Genomic DNA, 23050 nt, shown 5'->3' on the forward strand with positions numbered 1-23050 from the left:
GCAGGTTTACAGAGAAATTTAAATTTTGTGATTACCTTCTGAGGAAATGTATACAGATACAAGGGTGACAGAAGGCATTGAATCAGAATCTTCAAAGCTTAATCAAACACCTGAAATGCAAATCCATTCTTTTTACTTATTCTCTTTCAATGCAACTGAGATGGTTCCACCTTATGAATTCAGTAATCAAATGATTAATCAATAGATATGACTATTCCTTTTCTTCTGTAGAATACCTCCAGTTTATATTACAGGTACGATGTAGTTTACCTCTATTTCTATTACATGAATTTGTATCCCATAGGCTACTTAGTAGTTGCACTTGGGTGGCAGAAGAATGATTATAAGAATGATTATTTAATCCTTTCTTATCCTCTCTACTATTCCCCACACTTCAAAAAAAAAAAAAAAGTGACATTAGGTGATGTTGTTTATGCAAAGAAATTGTATTTTACTTCTCAGAATGGAAATTATGCTATAGCTTGGAGCAGAAAGGGAAGTAACAGATTGCTTTAGAAAATTTTAAGCCAGTAACATCTCACTGGGTATAGAATTAGGTAACCTGAGGAATTACAGTCCTGTTGTAAGATTATTTATAAAAAAAACCAACCTGCAGAGAGCTCATTTTCAGTCAACTAACTTATTCTTTATTTCTATGGCTTCTTTATTTATGCTTGCCAAGTTCTTCTCTAGTTTAGACCAACTGAGATAAACAGAAGCAGTCAAAACACATTCTGTTAATATTGCTTTACCATTACTCGAACCAATTATGAATTAACACCACTTACAAAATTAACAGGAGTTAGGAATGAAGGCAATGGAGAACTGGAAACAAAACTACCCAATTTGCTCTGTTTGTTCCTAAGGAAACTTTTTATTTGTGATGATACAGTGTACTTCTTTAGCATGTTTGAATGTTGTAGCTATGAAACAAGAAGTAAAAGATTACGTGCCTTATACTGAGGGGACGCCATTTTAAACCAGTAATGGCTTAGTGGCCTCAAATCACAAAAATGTTATTTTATTTCTGTGTACTTCTGAGTACTTTTTTTAATATTCGAAGTGTACAATACCACAAATTCAAATACCACAGAATAGGATGTGATGCTTTTGTATAGGCTACAATAAATGAAACTAGCAGGAATCTAGCAAGGACCTCAGTAATCTTTATGTGAGGAAGTGATACTTCAGAAATTGCCACTATGTAGCAGACAACACGGTAGCATGAAAATGTTCCATCAACTGAAATTTCTCACTGATAGCCATGTTTTCTTTTTACAGTTTCCTGTTTTCAGGTCAGACTTTCGTAACTTGACTGTGGCTGCTTCCTTCTCCTTGCATAAATTACTGGGAAAGTAATTGAGTCCCATAGTTGCAAGGAATGATTTGTCTAATGCTTAAGGTCATGTTTTTCTCCAGCTAACACATTAATATCCTCTTCAAAGATTTTACTAGTCTCCTGATATGAGGTGACTGAAACTACTAGGGTGTCAGTGCAGTACTGTTAAGAGTAACTCCTACAGCACTCAGTCTGGTGAATTATAAATTCAGATTTATGATACAAATGTTGGCATGAATTCTGAAAAAAATTATCATCTGCAAATGAATAGTAGTCTGTTGACATCTTTTTTCTAGAGCTTAGCAGTAAAACTTGAGATCAGACTATTTCCCTTCAGAATAGCAATGCTTACTAGAAAATGTATTTGTTTGAAAGATTTGTTGATGACTTATTGTTATATGTAAGTTCAGGACTGCAGTAGAAGGATTTCATGTGTACCTATTAGCTAAAAGTTAAAAAAGAAGTATCAACCATTCTGATTTTCCCAGGACATACCAGCTGCAACATTGCAGATCCTGGTGTGAACAAAATTTTACAAAATCCTAACTTTGTCCTAATTTAACTCAATACAACTAGTATTGGTTGTAGCTGGCATTTTTTAAAGGACATTCAATGTGCATATTTGCCTGTAGATGACTGATAGTTTATCACCCTGGCTGGAATCATATAAATAAATGTATCACCATCACCAGAACATGACAGCAACTGTTGAATCCTCTGCCTCTGTGTATGTTCCCTGCTATTCTGTCAGAATTGATTCTTCAAAGTGCAGATGTTCATGGAATCATATTAAATGAAGATAAGGAAGTTGTTCAGTGGGTTTAACTTTTTTTTTTTTTTTTAAGTGTTTTAAGAAGTGTTCTGTGGGCAGTGTCTGATGCTTTCCCATTGGTCTGTGGGAGAAAATGAATGCAGATACCCGAAGCAACAGAATGCTACGTTACAAAGTTTAAGATATTCATTAAGCAGGTTTTTTTTTTCCCCCTAAAGAAAATGCAGCATAAGTTTTGATTAAGAAACTTCCCTTGAAGTTATTGTTGTAGCCTAATGGTTGCACTCTTTTAATACAGCCTAATGTGTGGCTGGCCTTCTTCACCAGAAGAGCACACTGCTGAGTTTTGCTCACCTTCAGGACTCCCCAGTTCTCTTCTGCAAAGCTGCTTTCTATCTCATCTGCTCTCAGCCTGTACAGTTGCAGAGGGTTAGTCTGTAAAGGAAGAGGAACTACAGTGCCAACCATTGTTATCTGGTTTTCAATATGAGCAGAAGCAAACTTTGGTTTGATCAGCTTAATCAGTTCTGGCCTACAGCAGCTCAGCAATCTGAAGCTTTATCAATGAATGTCATAAGTAATGCGATTATAGCACTCTCTCCCAGCTGGAAAAATGCATTGCCTTTTTCAAGAGCAAGTAAAAAGAAAAAAATAGTTGACTAGATTAGCAGCAATACAGGCTTTGGAGGAGCTGCTCCAGCTGTTAAATGCAGATTTTGTAAAGTTCAAGGTACTGGCTCATAGATTGCTCATATAATGCATTTGACAGGTAAATTGAAGGTAACCTGATGCCAATTAATTTGGAATGTGTACCTTCAAAATTCATAAGTTTTTAAAATATACACAAATCATCAGATTGCATGAATTTTAAATTTTTTTTTCTGAGTTTGTTGAAATGTGCTAGATTAGTACAGCAGTTTTTCTTGATTACCACTGTTTCTGGCAGTTGAATGAATCCTGAAAGATTGCAGCAGTTTGAGATACTGCTTCATATTTCAAGAAAATATCCTAGAGTACAAAAAAAAGCCAGCTGGACATTATGCCCACACCCTTATTTGATTCAGGAGATGTAATTGGTTTTCTGTTACAGAAGGCCTATTTATTGATGCGTGTTTAAACATTGAATTCCCTTTGGCAAGAATCTGTTTCCAAAATTGAGCTCTTTTATAGGTTTTAAGCTCTCTTTCTACAGATAAGTGGATTCTGTCGTTCAGAAAGGACTTGTCATGGATTGTCAAGTCATTACAAGAAATATTTTCTTTTTCCCGTGAGATGACAGGATGGTTTTAATTTGTTTTTTTCCTGTGGCTTCTGCTGAAGCTACTGACTCAGAATTTTGCAGTCACTTCATAGATTAGAAATTAGGGCAGGAAAGTATATGTAATTGCCTTTTTCCTGCTGTACTGGCCAAAAAGTGGCATAAATCAAATTAATAGATTGTTCAAACAGTCTGTACTCAAAGAAAAGAGTGACATCTTGAATGAAATACAAACTAAAGGCAGTATGACGTTCACATCTTCTCTTAGCTTCTGCCTGAGGACAAATCTCTTAGTTCTCTACTTGCACTGAACACAGTAACTAAGAAACCAGTAGGCAGAAGGTAAAGATACCAGGTTTGCTAATATGTTAACATATTGCAGGGCCTTCTTGGAGCCATGTGAGCACCAGGAAAACTAGGATCCTTTCTAACATAAGCCTTTATTTGCACTATATTTGAATGTAGGAAGGGCAGAGTTTCAGCTGTATATATAGGTGGTTTTTATTGTCATTATTCATAATGTGACTCTTTCCTTTATATTGAAGCTGTTGCAAAGGAGTACAAATATCTTTCTAAGGAAACTTTTACTGCAACAAAACATGAAATCCTGTACTCTCACTGAATGCAATAGATCATTAGAGTCTGCAAATTCCTATATATGCAACTTTCAATGCTAGTAAAGGAAGCTGTGTTTTGGAATTGTCAGCACGTTATAGAAAGACAGCTCACTTTACAGGTGGTAAAGCTTTATCACTTTTTCACTTTTGCCCAAGGACCAGAAATCACTCTTATAGTGCCTGCAATATACATCTACACACTATATGATGTATCATATAAAAAATATTTTGCCTAACTCAAACAAATGTACCCTTAGCCTGAATATAGAAAATGTTTCTGCACAAATCTTGGTAGTTCATATTCCCATAAAATAAAAAGTGTTACAAAGCACAAAAAGCAGGCAGTTGGAACTGCAGTAGATTTGAGTAGAGAACTGGAAATAATTTTGAAACAAAGATTGTTTCCCAACTTTTGGAAGAGTCAAGCTGATGAAATTAACTGTGTCATGTCTAGATTGCCATAGTCTGTCTGAATTTGGTACACATTATCATCACACATGTAAGACCTCTCTAAGATCACATGTGTTGGTTCTTCATCCTATGACATGTAACAGCCTTAGGACTCTATCTGTCCACTATAGACTTGGGTTTTTTGTAGACATCAGAACCCCAGGGCCTATGTTGACAGGCAGATTAAAAGCTCCATTAATTCAAAGTAGCTGATTATTTTATATATCCGATGTGTGAAGAAAAGATACTCCTCCAATGAGGCCAGTGTGCTCCTCAGAGAGTTGGTGGAGTCCTTAGTGTTCCTGAGACCAAAGATAGCTCCAGTTCCTCTTAGTCTAGTCCATCTTCAAGTAGTTATGATGGAATACCACTTGTGGTTTAGTCTTGCACTCTGCAGCCTTGAAAGATCTTATGACCTTGAATTTTAGTGTTTCTAATGCCTGGATAAGAGGTCTTTTCCACAGATATGAAAATAAGCAAACTGGCTAACACAGCGCTCTTACAATACACGACAATATTGTAAGGTTCCTCTCCATTTCATAATGGGGCAAACAACTAAACATGGGCAAACAACTTTAATGTTATTCTAGTATAGTTGGATAATATGCTTATTTATCAATTTTTGTAAGGAGAATTTTTTCAATCTTAAGAACTCAAAAGGAGAAAATTGTTAGTATCCCTGCAGAAATGTTTTCCAATGATTATCACTTACTGATTTTCTTCAAAATTAAAAACATTTTGTGTGATTTCATTTTCCCATCTGAGATTACATCATGCATAACAATATAGTGACACTTAATTGCTACTTTAATTGTGAAACGTATTTTAAGTTCATGGCAAGTAAAATGTCTCCAGCTTCACTTGTCATGTGTATTTCTTCCTGCCATTTGAAATGTCTTTGGTATGTTATACAAATATTTTGTTTTAACCTTAGCTGTAAAAGTTTAAACCAGAAACTAAGAATGAATCATGAAATATCCAAATAAAATTGTTCCCCTCCCTCTGCAATACATAACAGTCTCAACAGTTTCTAACTGATACTGATTTTTTCATCATGAATTTCTTTCTGCAACTCCAAATCAAAATGTTTAGGTTTATAGGATTATAATATAACCCAACTAATCCAACAGCCTTAATTCTGTAGCAATATTCTTCAGATTTCCTTGTTTTCTCTTTTTATCTCTCCAGAAATCTCAGCAAAAGAAAAAAGTTAATGTGACCAAATATTGTTGGCTTTTCAAGTGCTGCTCTTTCTTGCATGAAGAAAACAAAACAAACAAGCTTACATTTATTCAGCAATGTGGCTAAAATTTGGGATTTAAATGTTGAAATAATTTGGCATTCTAGTAAATTATTAATTTCATCCCAGACTTTAGGAAACACATAAATATGTCTTCTGCTGCAGACACATGCCAGATAATGTATCTATACAAGAATGTCTGAAATGAAAGTCCATACAGTCCTAGAGAGCATGTATATAGGACTGTGTTGAGATACTTTTAATTTCAGAGTTTTTCTAGTATAGTCGTGGTTGGATTGTGAACAGACCTACCTTGTGCACTGCCAGAAAAAGAAGTCATAATTTGTCTTTTTTTTCTATTGTATGAAAATTTGAATTTATTATACTTGAAAGAGTTGCTTACTGACACCCTTGGAGACTGAAATTCCCTGTCCTGGACCGGTGCAGTTCAGGTGGCATGTCTGCTTCTTGGTTTCCTTTTGGAGGGGAATTTACCATTTATCACTGCCTCTTTGCTGAGGTCACCAAGAACAGCAGCTTTTGTACTTCATTAGTTGTCTGCAGGGAACTGTGTGGTGATCACTTGGCTCAGCTCTAAACTGCAGCATTCAGTTATCAGCAGGTTACATGGTCTTTATTGGTCCGAGGTAGTTTTGAGGACTTTAAGTCTCTGTAAACCACAAAGCTTTCCACTATGTAACAAACTCCATGTATGAAACAGGAATGAAAAGCAGGAAACAGTCTTGCTACTTACCAGACTTTTTGCATCAAATGGCGAAAGGAGAGTTTGCATGGATAGAGATTCTCAGCGATCATACTGAAAAGTAAAATATTTTGGAGTCAGGAATTAAGTTTTCCTCTAAATGAAGCCTGTAGCAATAAATGGTAAAGAGATTTGGTGCACTAAATTTTACAACAGCATGGAGCTAATTTTAAGAATACTACATATTTTGCAGTTAAAACCCCTTGTATCTTACCAGGTAATTGCTATAGAGAAACAGGAGGCATATCATGTCAATAAGATGTGGGTTTTGTAGAATCTTAAACCATAAGGAAATTCAGTATTGTGCTTAAGACATGCTCAACTATGAACATACAAGATCTGGTCACAGTATTTGTAGCTGGTGTTAATATACATTGTAGATCCTTACTGAATAGAATGTTGTACCTCATCTTAGGAAGCCTCTCTTGGTAGCCAGAGATCTCTTGCACATCTATCTTCTAACAGTCTCTCATACTGTAAAACCTTCAAATGCATAGAGACCAGAACCACAACCCAGTGGCCTTAAAGCAGCAAGACACCTAAGAAATACGACTATGATAGCATATGTTATCTTTATGCCTTTTATATGCATTTCTTGATGCCTTTTCAGTGGGGTAATGTTACTTACACAAGAAACAGAAACATTAAATAATGGCAGGAAAAAAGCTAGCCTTCCTGTCACCCCTATAGAATTGTTTTTTTGTTTTTTCCTAATTTAGAAAAAGTAGAGAGGAAATTGTTCACATGGGAGCAGAAATTACTAATGAAATGTATATTAACACTTGAGGGGGGAAATATGATCTCCTGTAATTTCATTTTCAGTCTTGTAAAAAACCAGATGTTCGCTTAACACAATTGTGAGTTCATTTGTCAATGAAGCTTTGGATTCCGGGGGCTGGTTCAGCAGCCATCTTTCTGGATACAAGGCATAGATGAAGTTCAGTATTGAATGACAGGGATTCAAAGTGAGGGGAGTAGGGGGAAAACCAATGCAAACACAGGGGGTATGTAATGTATATTCTACCTTTGAACACTACTTGAAGTTAATATTATGATGTTTCTTATGGTCAACATTTTTAAATCTAGGAATAGTTCCTTCTAGGACACCAAGCCCTTTTAAATTAAATTTATGAACTATTTAATGTAATATATACAACAGCTGTACATAGCTATTCACCCAAAGAAAAAGAAATACCTGACTTCTACTTGAATTACCATATTTACAATACCCCTTCTTTTAAAGTAATTTTTTAAGACTAAGAGTGCTCTCTGAAATATGTTGATACCAATAGATTTACTCCATTTTTGTATTTCATGACATTTTAGTTTACCTTCACTAGTGGGACTTTCTTATCACTGATCCAGGCTTGATTTTCCTCCATTATTTCATATTTAGGTGCTTCTAGAAGTGGTCAGATATCTCTCCCTTACCACCTTCCAACCTCAGTGGAAAATATGGTGTACATGGCATCCTTGCTAATGTGTCCAAATAATTCAAAATACTTAAGCATGTGCAGCTCTGCTCAATCAGAATTGCTGAGCTGTAAAACTCAGAGGGACTGTAACATTTTTTGATACCCGTGGACTTGTTACCTAGTGTTTCTCCTTCTGCTACTCAGGCTTCTTGTAGGGGCTGCTGCTTCTGAAACACCTTCCTACCGACAGTTTTAATCTTCTCTTCTTAAACAATAACTGGGACACTCTTATCCTAATGGTGTGATTTTTTTTGTGTGTGTTTTTTAACCGCTGTGTTGACTGTGTGAAAATTTCTACCAAAAGGACAACACAATATCAAGATTTTTCTTAAGATTTTCTTGCTCTTTTTAATGCTTTTAATCTTTTATTCTCACTATTAACAGCATAAAGGAATGGTGCATCCATTTTTAGATGTGATAAAAAAAAGACCAAACTCTGTTCAGTGTATTCCTCACAGGGTAACCTATATGTATGAAATGTCAACGGTGAGCTGATACTAAGAGGCTGAATAAGTAACATACAAGTGTGCTCTTGAATCAGCTGGTGTAAAAGGACCTTAAAGTTGCCTCGATGTAGCTGAAAAAGAAACATTAGGTGCTGAATGGCACAATTCTGACATTGACATAAGCAACTGCCAGACATTATAAATGAAACCTCTACTGAAGGCCAGAAAACCAAGGCAAAAGAAACTGTGCAATTCATGAATCACTTCAGTAATGAGTAGATGGATAGAAGGACAGAAGGGAGAGGAAAATAATCTAATTGTAGGCTGTTCTCTTTGCTTTTATTCTCCTAGAAGGTGTTACTCTGCTATCCCACATTCTCCTGTACCCATCACTTCCCATTGATAAGCACGTAAAGGAAGGCAGGCACAGACCTAGTCTCTGCACCCAGTCAGTGGAGACAGGGAGATTTCATGTTTTGAACCCCACATGGGTGGTATTGTTTGGAAGAACAGCAATAATGCTGCTACAAAGCTCACCTCCTGCACTTCTGGGAAACACTGAGCCAGTCCTGCCGAGTTCCACGATTCTTGTATGCCATTGGAAAGTGTTCACTGACAGTGTTGGGAGCTCCATGCTTCTGCAATTACCTGTTGGTCATGCCAATATTTATGACTGAACTTGCGTCTGTTGAAAATCCTGAAACAGTACTATAAAGTTACCTTACAGCATAAAAGCAGCATATTAAATCACTATGACACATGACCTCTTTTTTTTTGCTCTTGGGTTTTTTTTTGGAAGATATTACCGCATACAAAGATAGACTACTCTATACAAAGAGTAATGAGTTGCGTAAGTATTCATCCCATTAAGACCATATTTCCTTTCAGAACAGTGATGCCCATCTTGTACACAAGTAATTCCATTCCATTGTTACCACATATAGAAATGCATGTTTTAGCATGAATAGGCTGAGAACACAGTGAAGTGTTTCATTAGTATGTGATCTTGTATGGCTCTTTGTATTAAACTACCCTTTGTATACTTGATTATCAGGATATCTTCCCTGAAACCATAGTAAAGTGGCTAGGCCAGGTTCAGGAGCTAGTCAGGAAGGTGATGGCTGATTTTGATGACGTTGAAGGTATCATGTGTCTAGATTTGATAATGAGTTTATTGCCATGGAATGTGTACGAAATACAATCTGACCAGATCTGCTCAGATTCTGGCAAAAAGTGCCAATCATCCCTTAAAAAAAAAGTGTAGGAGCTTGCAAGTGTAGGAGCTTGCCGATAGTTCATTAGACTAACAAAGCGAATATTTTAATACGTTTCTAGTAGTACAGAAGTGCTGCATGTCCACGTTGAACATACGGACCTATGAAAACTTACATTGTCTACGTTGCTATCTAAGGCCGTAGTGTTGAAGGGTGGTTTTGTTTTTCTGTCAAAATGTAAGTTACTGGTACTTAAATGAAATACCACCCTACTGTTATATAGTAGAAGTTGCTTGAATATATCCATTCCTTTTAAAGGACTCCTTACCTATTCTTTCAGACAGTTTGATACAGAGATGCTCTCTAGCATATTATAGCTCAGAAAAGCATTGTGTAAGTAGCCCCAGAACTTTCTGTCTGCAGGTGCTCACCTGGTGGTGAGGTAAGCCTGGCTAACACACCACCAAGAAGAAATGAATTAATGTTCTTGTGTCTGAGATGCAGGATAATTCATCTAAGCTTCCTATATGTGTCACGTGCTCTGTGTGGTTCTTACTCAAGGTGTGCAGCTACAGACAAAAGAAAGCAGTGTTGTTTCTATTGGAGGAATATAAAATGATGGATCTCTTTGAATTATATTAGACTAATTTTTCTTGAGGAAAGTCTGGAAGACTTGCTAATGCTGTTTGTGATCCAATGGTTGTGGATAACACAGACTGAGGGAGAAGTGGTGGGCAGAAGGAATTCTGAAGAAATCCAAGTGGTAACTGGGGAAAAATATGTAAATGAATAATCTTATAGACCAATAATGAAATGAGGCTCTGGGTTGGAAACATTGATCTTCTGATTTTATGGTATTTGTGACCATTTATTTGGAAAAAGCAAAATAAGAGGAGTCCTTGCTTGAATTCCCATTTAATCTTTGACATTACCATTCTGGTTAAGTATGTCTCTAGTGATAAGCTTAGTAACACCTCAGAGGATGAAACTTTTCACAATCATCATGATGAAGTGCTTAAACTGGAAAATGTGTGGACTTTGCATGGACAGCAGGGGAGTGTTGTAGCATGAATAAATACATATGCTGTAGTGGTGTAAACCAGTATAAGTTTGCTGACCCTGGTTCTCTGATCCTTTATCTCAGATTATATTCCTTTTGAACATTAGCCCAGACCATTGGCTCATTGATACTCAGTGACTGTTTCAGCAATGCTGTAGATCACAGTCTGGTTCCAGTGGCTTGATGCAATCCAAAGGTTAAAAATAAACTTGAATACTGCTTAAGATTCCACTCTCTCTTCCCTCAGCCATAGCTGGCATACAGATATTCTGGCATAATTTTTTCTAGAAGACTTTATCACTTCCAAAAGCAGTTTCCATTTTCTTTATGCCTTTTCAGTGGGGTAACAGAAATATAAAGAGCCAAAAAAACCCAAACGCCGCCCCCCCCAAAAAACAAACAAACAAACAAACAAAAAACCCACACACAACAAAAAAGAAAGTACCTCTTCTGATTTAATGGAATGCTTCAAGTTTATATTAGCGTACAAGAGAACTGTCTAGTCCAAATTCCTGCAAGATCTATATGATATCAGCAGGCACCTCAGTTTAGCACAGTAAGAGGAACAATAGATCTCCCTTTTTAGATTTTTTTTTTTCATATAATTAAAATCTTGGTTTATTTAAGAGACCCTTCAGGAACATTTCAAGAGTAAACTTGATAATGTAAGAGAAACCATAGCTATCAAAATCACTGACAATGAAGCTAAGCAACTTGTTGATGTCAGTGGTTGGAGAAAGGCAATAAAAATGCATGATGTCATGTTGAAATTGTATATTCATTGCAAGCCAAAATATCTCTTATCTCTCTATATAGGCTACAAAGAAAATCAAGCATCACTTTTTTAGACATATGTCTGATGTGGGGAATATTTCAATCCAGTAAGCTTTAAAAGTATTCTCTTAAAATATTACTGTAGCATTGACAATATAAAAATCAACTTCCTAGAAGTTGACTGTTCCTGCAAATTTTGAATTGCTATCTTTATATGTACGTAAACATACAAGAAGACAGAATGAAAGGAAAATCCTGTGGAAAAACAGTACTCGATTTGTCATCACATTGCCTTAAAGTATCTTTCTTTTTAAGCAAACCAAGTGTGCAGACAGCTCCATAAACATCTAACTAGAATTTTTAGCATTCTGAAATTCTCAGACTGAATTCTGAGCATCTGATCAACTTCCTAGTGTAGACAGGGAAAAATCACACTCTGTAATTTTAGCTCTTTGTGGTTGAACATAATCTTCCACAGGAACTGTGAGACATTGTCTCCTCTGTCAAGAGGGTTTACTTCTGCAAACCTGTATTTCAGAAAGATTGTCGGTTCTGAAAATGAGGGGTGGAAAACAACCCTGCAACCCTTTAGTGAGGGGAGATGAAAATGCTGCTTTTGTGGGTATATAGTCTGCTATAATGATTCTTCCTATAACACAGCATATATTTCCCTGATCTCAAAGTGCTAAAGAGTAGCAGTTACTACTTTAGAAAAAATTAAACACAGTTCTCCTTTCCTTCTCCTTAACAGTCTGATAAAGACACCTCTGATTTTAGACATGTAACAAAAGGCAACCTGGAACTTTTTTTCATGTACAACAATAGTTAATTAAGCCAAGGGAACTGATGTTTGTCTTGTATTACATAAAAGGTTAGCACTATATTAAGGAAGCCCATTCCTCCAGCCTGTCAAGGTCTCTCTGGATGGCAGCACGACCCTCCGGTGTATCAGCCACTCCTCCCAGTTTGGTATTAGCAAACTGGCTGAGGGTGTGCTCTGCCTAATCATCCAGTTTATTAATGAAGATGTTGAACAGGGTTGAACCCAATATTGACCCCTGGGGTACACCACGAGTTATTGGCCTCCAGTTAGACTTTGTGCCACTGTGCTCAACTGTTCAGCCAGTTTTCATACCACCTCACTGTCAGCTCAACTAGCCCATACTTCACCAGCTTCTCTCTGAGGATTTCATGGGAGACAATGCCAAAAGCCTTACTGACCTCAAAGTAGACAATACCCATGGGTCTCCCATCATTTATCAAGCCAAGCATTTCATTGTAAGTTATCAGGTTGGTCAAGCATCACTTCCCTTTATGAATCCATGCTGACTACTCCCAATCATCTTCTTGTCCTTCATGTTTTGTCCTGCATGTGAATTTTCTCCAGCCCCATCTGTTCTTTAGTTCAGACTCCAGAGGCAAGCAGGGAGTTTTCTAGTTCCTGACTGCTGTCCTTGAAGGGAACATGCTGTCACCTAGTACTTCTTATCTTCTTTGCATCTGAACTCCATTTGCTGTGACCATAATATCTTTTTCCACTCTTCTGCTTGCCCAGCTGAAACCACTGGAAGTGGCCATTCATATCCTGACAGGGAGTAAGTTAAATATACCATGCAAAGTTTGACAACAATGAGAAATAATTTTGTTTAAACAAAGGTCACCATTGGCTATGATAGTAGCAGCATGTCACATGTAATTCATTTAATCCTGTTTTTAAATTAAACAAGCTGTATTCTGACAAATTTACTAAGGAGTAAGAAATATTTTTGTTTCATTTTCAAGACATTCTGATGCTTTGAAAATTTTTCCTGTTTTGAGATGGAACAAAATATATATTTAAAAGGTTGAATCTTCATGGAAGATAAATGGTGTACAAAAAAAAAAAAACCCAAAACATCAGAGTTATTTTAAACATCCAAATTTGGGTTTATCTAGGATTTTCTGAACTTTGAGAAGAGGACAAAATAATATGCATTTTTAATGCAGAAAAATAGGCATATGTTGTTTGTCATGTGCAAAGACTGCTGATTATTGGTTTGTTATGTATTACTTTTAAGTGTTAAGAAACTCTTCTGGTTATCATATCACAGTTCTGTCATCATTCTGATTTCATACTGAATTTAGTTTCCTACAATCAATCACAAATCAAACCTGTAAGTTAAACCTCACACATGACCATAAGAAAGGGGGCAGAGGATGGAAGGGAGCAGGACTATAAATCTGATTATAACAGTATTTGCACTAACTGTGAGAACATTACTAATTGGTTAAAAGTCTAAGATCATTTAAAGATAAGCCTAATGGAAAGCTCCAAAGTAATTAAAAACAGAAGTAAAACACTAATCTGAGTCTGGCTGGTTTAGTGCTAGAACTGGAATATACACATATATACTTTTGGAAGTTCATGGCTGCTCATCTGGGATAAACCAGTGCTCTATGTTGACACAGTAATTCTCTCCCTGTAATACATTGGTTCTACATCTGATCTTTGAAGCTAAATAAAATGTATTTCGCCACTTGAAAATAAGGCACAAATTTGATAGCGTACTGTCTTAAATATGAGTTATTCTGCAGGTAAGCTCTGTTATAAGAGAAGGAAGTTTTGGTTGCCAAGTGGTGCTGACATAACTCTTCACTTGATAACTGGGGAACTCAGTCAAATTCCATGGAAAGGTTTGTCAGGATTTAAAACTTCCAGAGCAAATGGGATTAGAAAAAGATTAATATTTAGAACACTGTAACTTTACAGACTAAAAGCCAAACATGCTTTTTGGAGAACGGTGAACAGAGATTGCCTTAGATTTTCTCTGAAAATTCACACTTAGGTGTACACATCTTTTATTCCTGTCGTTTGCTATGGTTATGCACCTCTTTGCATCCTGATTTCTGCTGGAAGTTTAAGTTGCTGAGATATAGTCATGTTCTCAACTGCTGTAACATTTCTGATGTGACAAGAAAGAAATGGTCCATTCTGATTTATAGCTCTAGTGCAAATATGCATGAGCAAGAATTTGAATAAGGTCTGGCTTAAGTATCCTGTCTCTTATTGTTGCTGTTGCGAGAGAGGGTGGGTTTTAATGGCTGGTCTCAATTTTTTTAATTCACTTTATATTTAAGACACATTGAAAAAGAGTAAGAAATGAAATTAAACTTTATGGACTGGTGGAACTTCATGACTTCTTATAACTTGAGTTTGCATGAAATAAAAAATACAAAAAAAACCCTTCTTGAAAATAAAATTTGATTTCAAATTTAAGTTGGGCCTTTGGAATTCGAGAACATAAGTGTAGCTGATGGGAAACTGTTTAGAGACATTATTCTTGACTCATAAGAAACAATGTTCTCCAATACAGCTATGGGTATCTATGGCACAGATGTTTCTTGCTCCATCAGAGTGGCAAGTAATGAAAGCAAGGAAGAATTCTGTTCTATCACTTGGCACGGCATTAGTTGTTGTACTCACTCTACTGAAGTATATATTGTGGCTTTTGAAACTAGAGACGCAACAGCTATCTAGGAAGGAAATGCAAACTCAGCAATGAAGTTTTCAAATAAAATATAAAATATCTGGAGTTAGGACATGCTCCATAAACTTTCCTGCCTTGGAAGTGCATACGTCACCAGAAAGCCTCTCCTTTCTGAGATGGTGGGGTTTGCTCTTCACTGCTTCTAGGAGAAGGGTAATTTACATCTGCATTTTCTTTTATGAAATATGGGAAGAATGAAGATTCTTCCTCTAAGACAATCCATGCTTACCCATGTGAATAAAAATAACATGATGAAGCCTTTACCTGAAGCATGTAAACACAAAGATTGATTGGTATAGTGTTGCTATGTAAGTCACCTGAACAATGGTTGTGTTACTGCATCCTCTCTGGAGTTATAAAGGCTGATTCAGCTGTTTTATTGACATATAGATCATGGTTAACTTATTATTTATTAAGCCTTAGGAGGACTTTTTGGCAAGTCCATTTGGCTTGCAGTAGGGAAATCTATGCTACAACTGCTTAAACAATATTTGGCTTACTTACAGTACAGTAACATCATTACCTGCATTGCCAGGGTCTTGTTCCAGAGCTTTACATGTGGGGCGATGACATCACTGTGGTTGTTTAACATTTACACCTCATCTGCTGAATCATTCTGGAATGAGAAATGTATCTTTAATGTAAAACTCTCAATTACACATCATTTGCCTCCCCATATTAAAAGAAAGGAGTCATCTTATAGGATTGTTCATGATGATCTCCCTGGAATCTTTATAACACCTCACACTGTAAGACAGCATTTCTGTAGCACTTCATCATCATGGTGTTCTATCACCTAATAGAATTAATGATTAGTTAGGAGGACCAACTCTGTTGGAGGTGAGTTGGCGAGAGGTCCAGAACTTTAGACTTCTAAAGTTGTATTAGCCTATAAATTTGTTAATTACTAAGTAGAGAGGTACACAGGAGAATTACAGAGCTCTGGTTTGTATCTGTGATATATGCAGCCTAGCAACATCTCAATTCCAGTATTACTTATGTCAGTTGTAAAGGGGTTTTAGCATGTGATGAGTCAATGATAGTGCATTTGACATGGGTTAATACTCTTGGTCTACTTTCTGTACAATGTATCCATTTCAGAAAACAACTGGGAATGGGACTAATTATTGTCCTTAATTATAATGTCTGCACAGAAGCTGTAGACATAGGCTGAACTATTGTCCCACCTGAACTATTGTCCCACCTTTAATATGGTCACTACAGTAAAGGACTGAGACATTTGGGGAGTTGTGGTAGATTGCATAATCACTATTCACTTCAAAGGAATTTCTTCTGTTTTGAAAGATTTTACTTGTTTTGAAAAAATCCTATTAGTTTGGGCAATATAGATGAAATACTATTTCTCAACAGCTATGAAACCATTAAGTGTGGCCATCTGAGTTGCTGGATTTCTGAAAGAGACTATGCTCCCTAAAGCATAGCTTAGGAGCAAGGGACTGCATGCACTTTTGCTTCTGATCTTTTCTGGGTGTGTGCTAGTAAAATCTCTGTAAAAATTAGTGACCATTCTCCTCTTCATGAAAACCAAGGTGCTGTTATTTTCCTTGTTTCCTAGGCTGCAATAAGCACATGAGCACAAACATTTTCTCTCATTTTCTCTTACTTTAACAAATAGTTTTGAGAAATCTTCAGATATGCAACAAGTACAAACCTGGCTTTATGGATCCAAAGGTTCTTTTAGGTGTTTGTAAGAGGTACTTTAGGAGACCATCTTTCATTTTTTCAGAAGGGCATTCTTGCATGAAAAGAGTGATAAATTTCTGTCTCCCTTTTCCCATTTCTTACTCATTAAAGTCTGGTGCCTACAACTTTAGACTTCACAAAGCTCAAAAGGCACGGAGGCAATAAGCAAAAAGGCTGGATTATGCTTATGGAGGGAAGGTCTTAGTACCATTAGCTGTGTTTTGCAGGGATAACAAACACAGGAACTAGGTAGGACTGGAGGACATTCAGGTTTGGAAGAGGGGGTTCAGAGTTGGCATGATTTTGACCTGGAATACATCTCTTTCTGATATGCAAACTCTTGGGTTTTTTCCTGGAGATAAACTGACTACTTCACATTATGTTAAGGATTATCAATTCTTGCCAACGCAAGTCCAATGCACTACAGCTACTGTTCTTTCAAATTAAGATGAACAGAAAAGCAAACTAGGTGTTAGATACTTAAAATAGTAATAATGATTACATCTGGGAGACAAACTCTGAAAATAAACAGAAAAAGTAGTTTCTCTTCTGTAGTTTCCAACACTTAAACATCCCAGCATCTTGGCCAGTCATGTTAATCATTGCCAGTGTCATTATGGATGCTAGAAGCAATGTTACAGTAAACCAGACACTCCTGGGTAAGCTCAGCAAATGCATGACTGTAGCCAGAAGGAATAGGTGAGCAAAGCTATAAAATTCCACCAACCTCATAAACAGAAAAAAAACATGTTTAAAAACAATCTGTAGCAATGGTTGTCTCATATTTGTACAGTTCCGGCCCTAATGTCACTGGGAGTCTCTTAGGCATTATTATCATACAAAAAATCTAAGAAGGGATGTGGGGATGCACAGAGTTGGGGTAAATCTTTTTGCTTTGGGTCCCAGGCAACTAAATTTAAAAATTACTATTAGTTATTTGCAATGGTCAAAAGCTAAAGATGAAGTTGCAATGGATAATTATCAAAGGTACTTTGAAGACCTCACAGTTTGGTGTAGGTGACTGAATCGTTATTTGTGTCCATCTTTGTCTTATTTTAGGCATGGATGTAAACCACTGTGGTCTAATTGTTTTTGTTTATAACGTTCTGTGAGTTTGAAATAAACTTATCTCAGTATGAACATGAAACAATGTCCCCTATTACAAAATTCATGCCCCATATTGTTTTACATGAAGTTTTGAAAAAATTTGTGGTACAAGGGTGAATTGGATGTACAGAATCACTTAACGCTCAGTCTTGTAGTCTTAAGTCTGAAATATTGTTTCAGTTAAACTCAGTAAATTCTTCTCAAAAGAGTTAGGTTTACTTCTCAAAATTCTCTTTTGCTTCAGAGTAATAGACCCTGAAAGTGACTTCACTAGCCAAAAAGCATCAAGCAACTGCTTGACAGAGTCCATGCTATGGTAACAAATTTAGTACTGAAACCACAAAGGGCATATATAGCACACTATACAAACCCACGACTTTCGCAGAAGATTGATTGCATTGGACCAGGTAATAAATATTTTTCCGCCATCTCAGCTGTAGAAAAAGGCTACTGTAATTTTTAGAAATGTTTATTACATTTTACTCAGATGACATAGACAGGATTTTTATTACTGAAACAGAATAGTACACAAAGTCCTATTGAAGGACTTCACCTTACGTTTAAAGCTGGTGGTACACAATGTTGAACGCTGTTATGAATAGCCCTGTCTTTCAGATGGGTATTAAACCAAAGCCATTTTTGCTCACTCATCTCAGGAAGGGCAACAGCTTAGATCACGTTGCCTTTATTTAATCCTTAAAGTGCTACTAAATTTCTTCTTCTTCTAACTGTTGCCCTTAATGATTGCAATCTAGGCTCTGGAGCAGGGTAAGTTACAAAAAATCCCCAAGGAAATTGTGCTTGTCCTTAGACTTTCAGGCTTCTGATGTGTTTGTTACTGAATATATTTCAATTCTCAGAACCTTTTTATGTATTTTCAGTAGTGAGAGAGTGATCCTACCTTTTGCCTTCTTTAGTTATACTCATTATAGAATCAGAGAAAAGAGAGTGACAAGACTGTAACAATTTACTGTTACATTTGAATGCTAACAATGCTGGTGAAGTTTCAGCTGGTATGAAGGCTGGTCTGGCTAGGGACTACCGAAAGACTTAAGCTTTTTGCTACGCTAAAAGACTTTGCAAAAGGCTGGAAATGAAATGTCCCTTGCTGCAGGTAAAGGGAAATACTCGAGAATTCATTAAATTCCTCTCAGTTAAATGATCTTCAGCTTCAAGACCCAGTCCTTATAGCATTAAGCTTTTCCAACAGGCAGGTGTACCTGAAGCTGCTGCATCAGCCCAGGGAGTTGGGTAAAAAGTTTCTGGGGGACATTCCAACATTCATCTCTGTGACCCTTCAATTTCTGCCCAATCTAAAATCTTCTGATCACTTACCTGTGTCTCCAAACATGTCTTCCCAAAGAAATCAAGGTATTCATTGACGAATAGGGAATGTGAACTACTTGGTAGCTTTTGTTAGTTGAATTCCCAGAACAGGTGCCATCGAGCTAAGTAAAATACAGAATCAGGTGCAACAGATTTGCTGTACCTTCCAAACTATAACTTGGTACAATCAAAGCTTTGGCACATTAAGCACTACAGCGTAAACAGATAATGATTTCAACTATTCAGGATTTTTATTTTGCTTTTTAACCATATGATATGTTGTTGCATATAGTTTTCTTCAGGCAAAAAAAGCCCTTTAATCACTTTGATTTGCTTCATGGTTCAGAATCAAAACAATATTGCTTTTTTAAATATTGAAAAATTACAGATTTCAAATCCTCATTCCTTTGAATGCCACAAAAAAATTTTCCTCAAGTCTATGCAGTACCACCTAGTTTCACATCCAGACAGTGCAAAACCACAGATTTTTGTGTTTCCTAGCTTCCCATAAGCTAGTTGACATTCATTTGGGATCAAGAACATCTGGTATTAAAAGATGATCAAAACTGGCCAAAAATCCTTGCTGTTATAAGAGTTTATGACTTTCAGTGCCTGTACACAGAAACTTCTGACTAACAGCAAACAATCATGTGATTTGGTCTGTAAAATCCACAGGTCCCATTCTGGTTTTAATTTTAGGGTTGTAACTCAAAGCAATTCTTGCAATTTCAATGGGATTAATCCCAAGGAAGAAAGTAAATGAGAACAGACCGTAAGCCATGTTGTTACAAATCTGTTGTTTAATGACTAACTCTTCTAATTCCAATTTAACTGAGCTGGATAATTTCCAATTAGCTTCCCTTTCTTTAAAAAAAAGGGGTGGGGAGTAGGAAAGTTGGGGATGAGAGTGGTTAGATTAGTATAAAAGACCTACTAGGGCCAATGAATCCTGTATCTACCAATGAATATTAAAAGAAATTATCTCTTTAAAAGCAAAAAGGTGGATCCACTGCTTTCAGCTTAATCTAACACAGATAGCAACAGAAATGCAATTTTTTTACATGAGATACATCTGTAAGCTCCCCCCCCCCCCCCCCCCCCCCCCCCCCCGTGTATATCAATATATGATAAAAGAGTTTAGTTTATCTGTTCTTTGTTTTTGGAACTTTTGTGGTGTATAAGTAAGGACCTTAAGACCTGCTATGCTCCTTTCCCATTGAATTTTTAATAATAGAAAAAGCAGCAATTTAGGCCTGTCAGCAATTTCTAGTTCTTAAGCAAGAGTTAATAAATAAAATATTTGTGCTGATTATAGGTCTATCATCAGATAACATATCAAATTCTTCTATTACATCACTTTGTGGTTAAAGTTTGAAATTTAACACACCATATGGTGGTTTGCATTCAGTTATGCAATGAACACCCCTGTGCATTGTGAACTCTTTATTTTCAGATTAGTTTGGTTACTATGAAACTCTCAACAAATAAAACTCTGTTGTAATAATAAAATGATCTCTTCTCCTTAGTTGTGCTGACAAGGTTATGTCCTTTTTCTCACTAATCTGAGTCTAGACTAGCACTAAGAATCATTCCTGTCGACTCACTGGCTTCATTTGATCAAATAGCTTAAAAGGCTTCAGTGCAGAAAGGAATAATGATTTATGTTTGTGCTGATACAGTTATATTTCTTTAATTTCTTACCCTTAATTATGAAAAGAAAGAAGTCAGTCTTCATCTAGTAACTTCACTGTAAAACAGGCTTGGATCAGTTAGTCCTTTCTGAGTATTCTCTCTTCCAGCTGCTGGACAACATTGTGATGAAAAAATGCCACAGGTATGTAGAGAAAAAGCCTGTTGATGATTGCTTTGTTAATAGACTCATGTTTTCAAGCTTGTCAGCCTGTTCCTGATGGGAACAGTTAGAAGTTAGAAGAGTTTATGTCAGACTTTTGCACTTTGGACACCAGTATTTGTCAGATCAAACAGCAGGACACTTTACTTTCATTTGATTTTATTATTTTTCTCATTCTGAAAGGCCCAGTCATATAGTCCTTTTCAGTATTTTCTTTTCAGAACTATGTAAAGAGTATAACATTTATAAACAATGAAGCTAAATAATGAAATACAAAGATGAACTGGAAACAAAATCCAGTTCTTCTATCTCTAAACCAGATAGTAAATGTGTTTCCAGTGGATTGTTTACTGCCTGGAATAGCCATAATCACACCCATCCTCTGAATTCAGCACTGTCTAGGGGACATATAGAAATATATCTCCCAATTAAATTCTCAGAATGGAAATATGGGAGGTCATCTTTGATACAAAGGCCCTGTATCATTCTTTGATTGAATTGGCAATCCAAACCTCAGTTATTGTTTCCACATTGGTTTTATGGCAGGTGTAAGGAACAAAGTAAATTCTTTGGCACCTGCAGTTTACTTATGAGGTGCAAAACTCCCCACGTAAATTTTGGGGCTTAAGCTACGCTAAAAGATGCTAAAATGTAGCCTTTCACTTTTTCACTCTGTACAGAAAATCCATAGTTTGTGCCTTTATTCAACTACTCAAAATTCATTCAGAACTCTGGTTTCTGACCCACTAATAATTTTTTCAGGAATTAATTTACAATGTCTTCTGCAGAAATATCCATACAGCTATTTCTGAAGTTTCTATGAATATTTGTGCCAGTGACTTTAATTTCCCTCATAGAACGGCATCAAACAAAAAATTACTCAAATGTGTTACAGTGAAAGGGCTAATGCCTGATGTACCTTATGACCAGTGCAGAACAACAAGTGATGAAGACAACAAAACCCCATAAACTTAACACTGTCCACAAAGTATAATGTAGGTGCCATCCAAATAGAAATTAGTTTGGGCAAGAAGTAGCACATTAGTAGATTCCAAGGGATCGGACACCTATTTCCTCTACGTCTCCTTGCTACCTTTTGTTCAACCAAGTTCGTTCCAGAAAGTGGATAGCTTCAGAATCAACACAAAGTGAAGGTCCTTGTTTGGATGCTATGGTATTAGTGTGATCTTCATAGAACCCTATGTGTTCCGTTTTTACAATGTCATCTCCCTGCAGTCAGAAAACACTATGGTTAGATTTTTTTCCCACCATATACATTTACAAAATATTAATTTGCAGTTGAAAATAAAGGGGAAAAAATGGCATGTAAACCATGAACTTTTTTGTAAGTCTCCATTTCCAGAAGAAATATCATGAGGGGAAACTACTAAGTCAGCCAGTATAAACTGGATTGGGCAAGTGCCAGTGGAACAATCTGGAAAAAAAGGCAACACAAGCAAGAATGTGTTTAATCTGGATGTATCCCAGGTTTACATAAGTATACAGAAAACTGCTGTATGAGAGGAACAGGATAATTGATGTCACAGTGATATAAGGTACATCCTTGACTTTCTGCATATTTAGCTATACCTACCCAAGTTATCTTACAATGAAGTGTCTTTTCATTAAACAAGTGCAAACCACTGCAAGAGAGCACATTGTTCTGTGTCACCCCCATCTTTAGCTCAGAGCTTTCAACAACCAAAAATGTTCTGGCAGAATCATAACACCAGTATATCTATTGGTGTGATGAGCCAATATCTTTTGCAGGTACATATATCTTCCATTAAAAAATGAAAAAGTGTGGACCAGTACTGCGCCCCAAGACCTGTTGAAAGCTAATAAAATTTGCCTGAACCCATTCAGTTGCCATCTTCACAAACCATGGTTCATGCAGTGAAAGCTGGCTTATCTTTGACTCCAGTGTATTAGTGCTGCTTAAATCAGTGGAGGACAGCTGGGTATTTTCACAGTGTTCAGAGGCATACTGCATAGTGCCTTACACAGAATGCAAGAGGTGTATTTTTTCCCTTAGGAACCTACATCTGAAGCGCTCGTCTAGACTGCAGAGCATAGCTGTGTCTGGGTTTCTATATGTGCAAACAGAGACCAGACAAGAGGCTGAG

The sequence above is a fragment of the Buteo buteo genome, chromosome 8, assembly GCF_964188355.1.
Source record: "Buteo buteo chromosome 8, bButBut1.hap1.1, whole genome shotgun sequence".
Classification (NCBI taxonomy): Eukaryota; Metazoa; Chordata; class Aves; order Accipitriformes; family Accipitridae; genus Buteo; species Buteo buteo.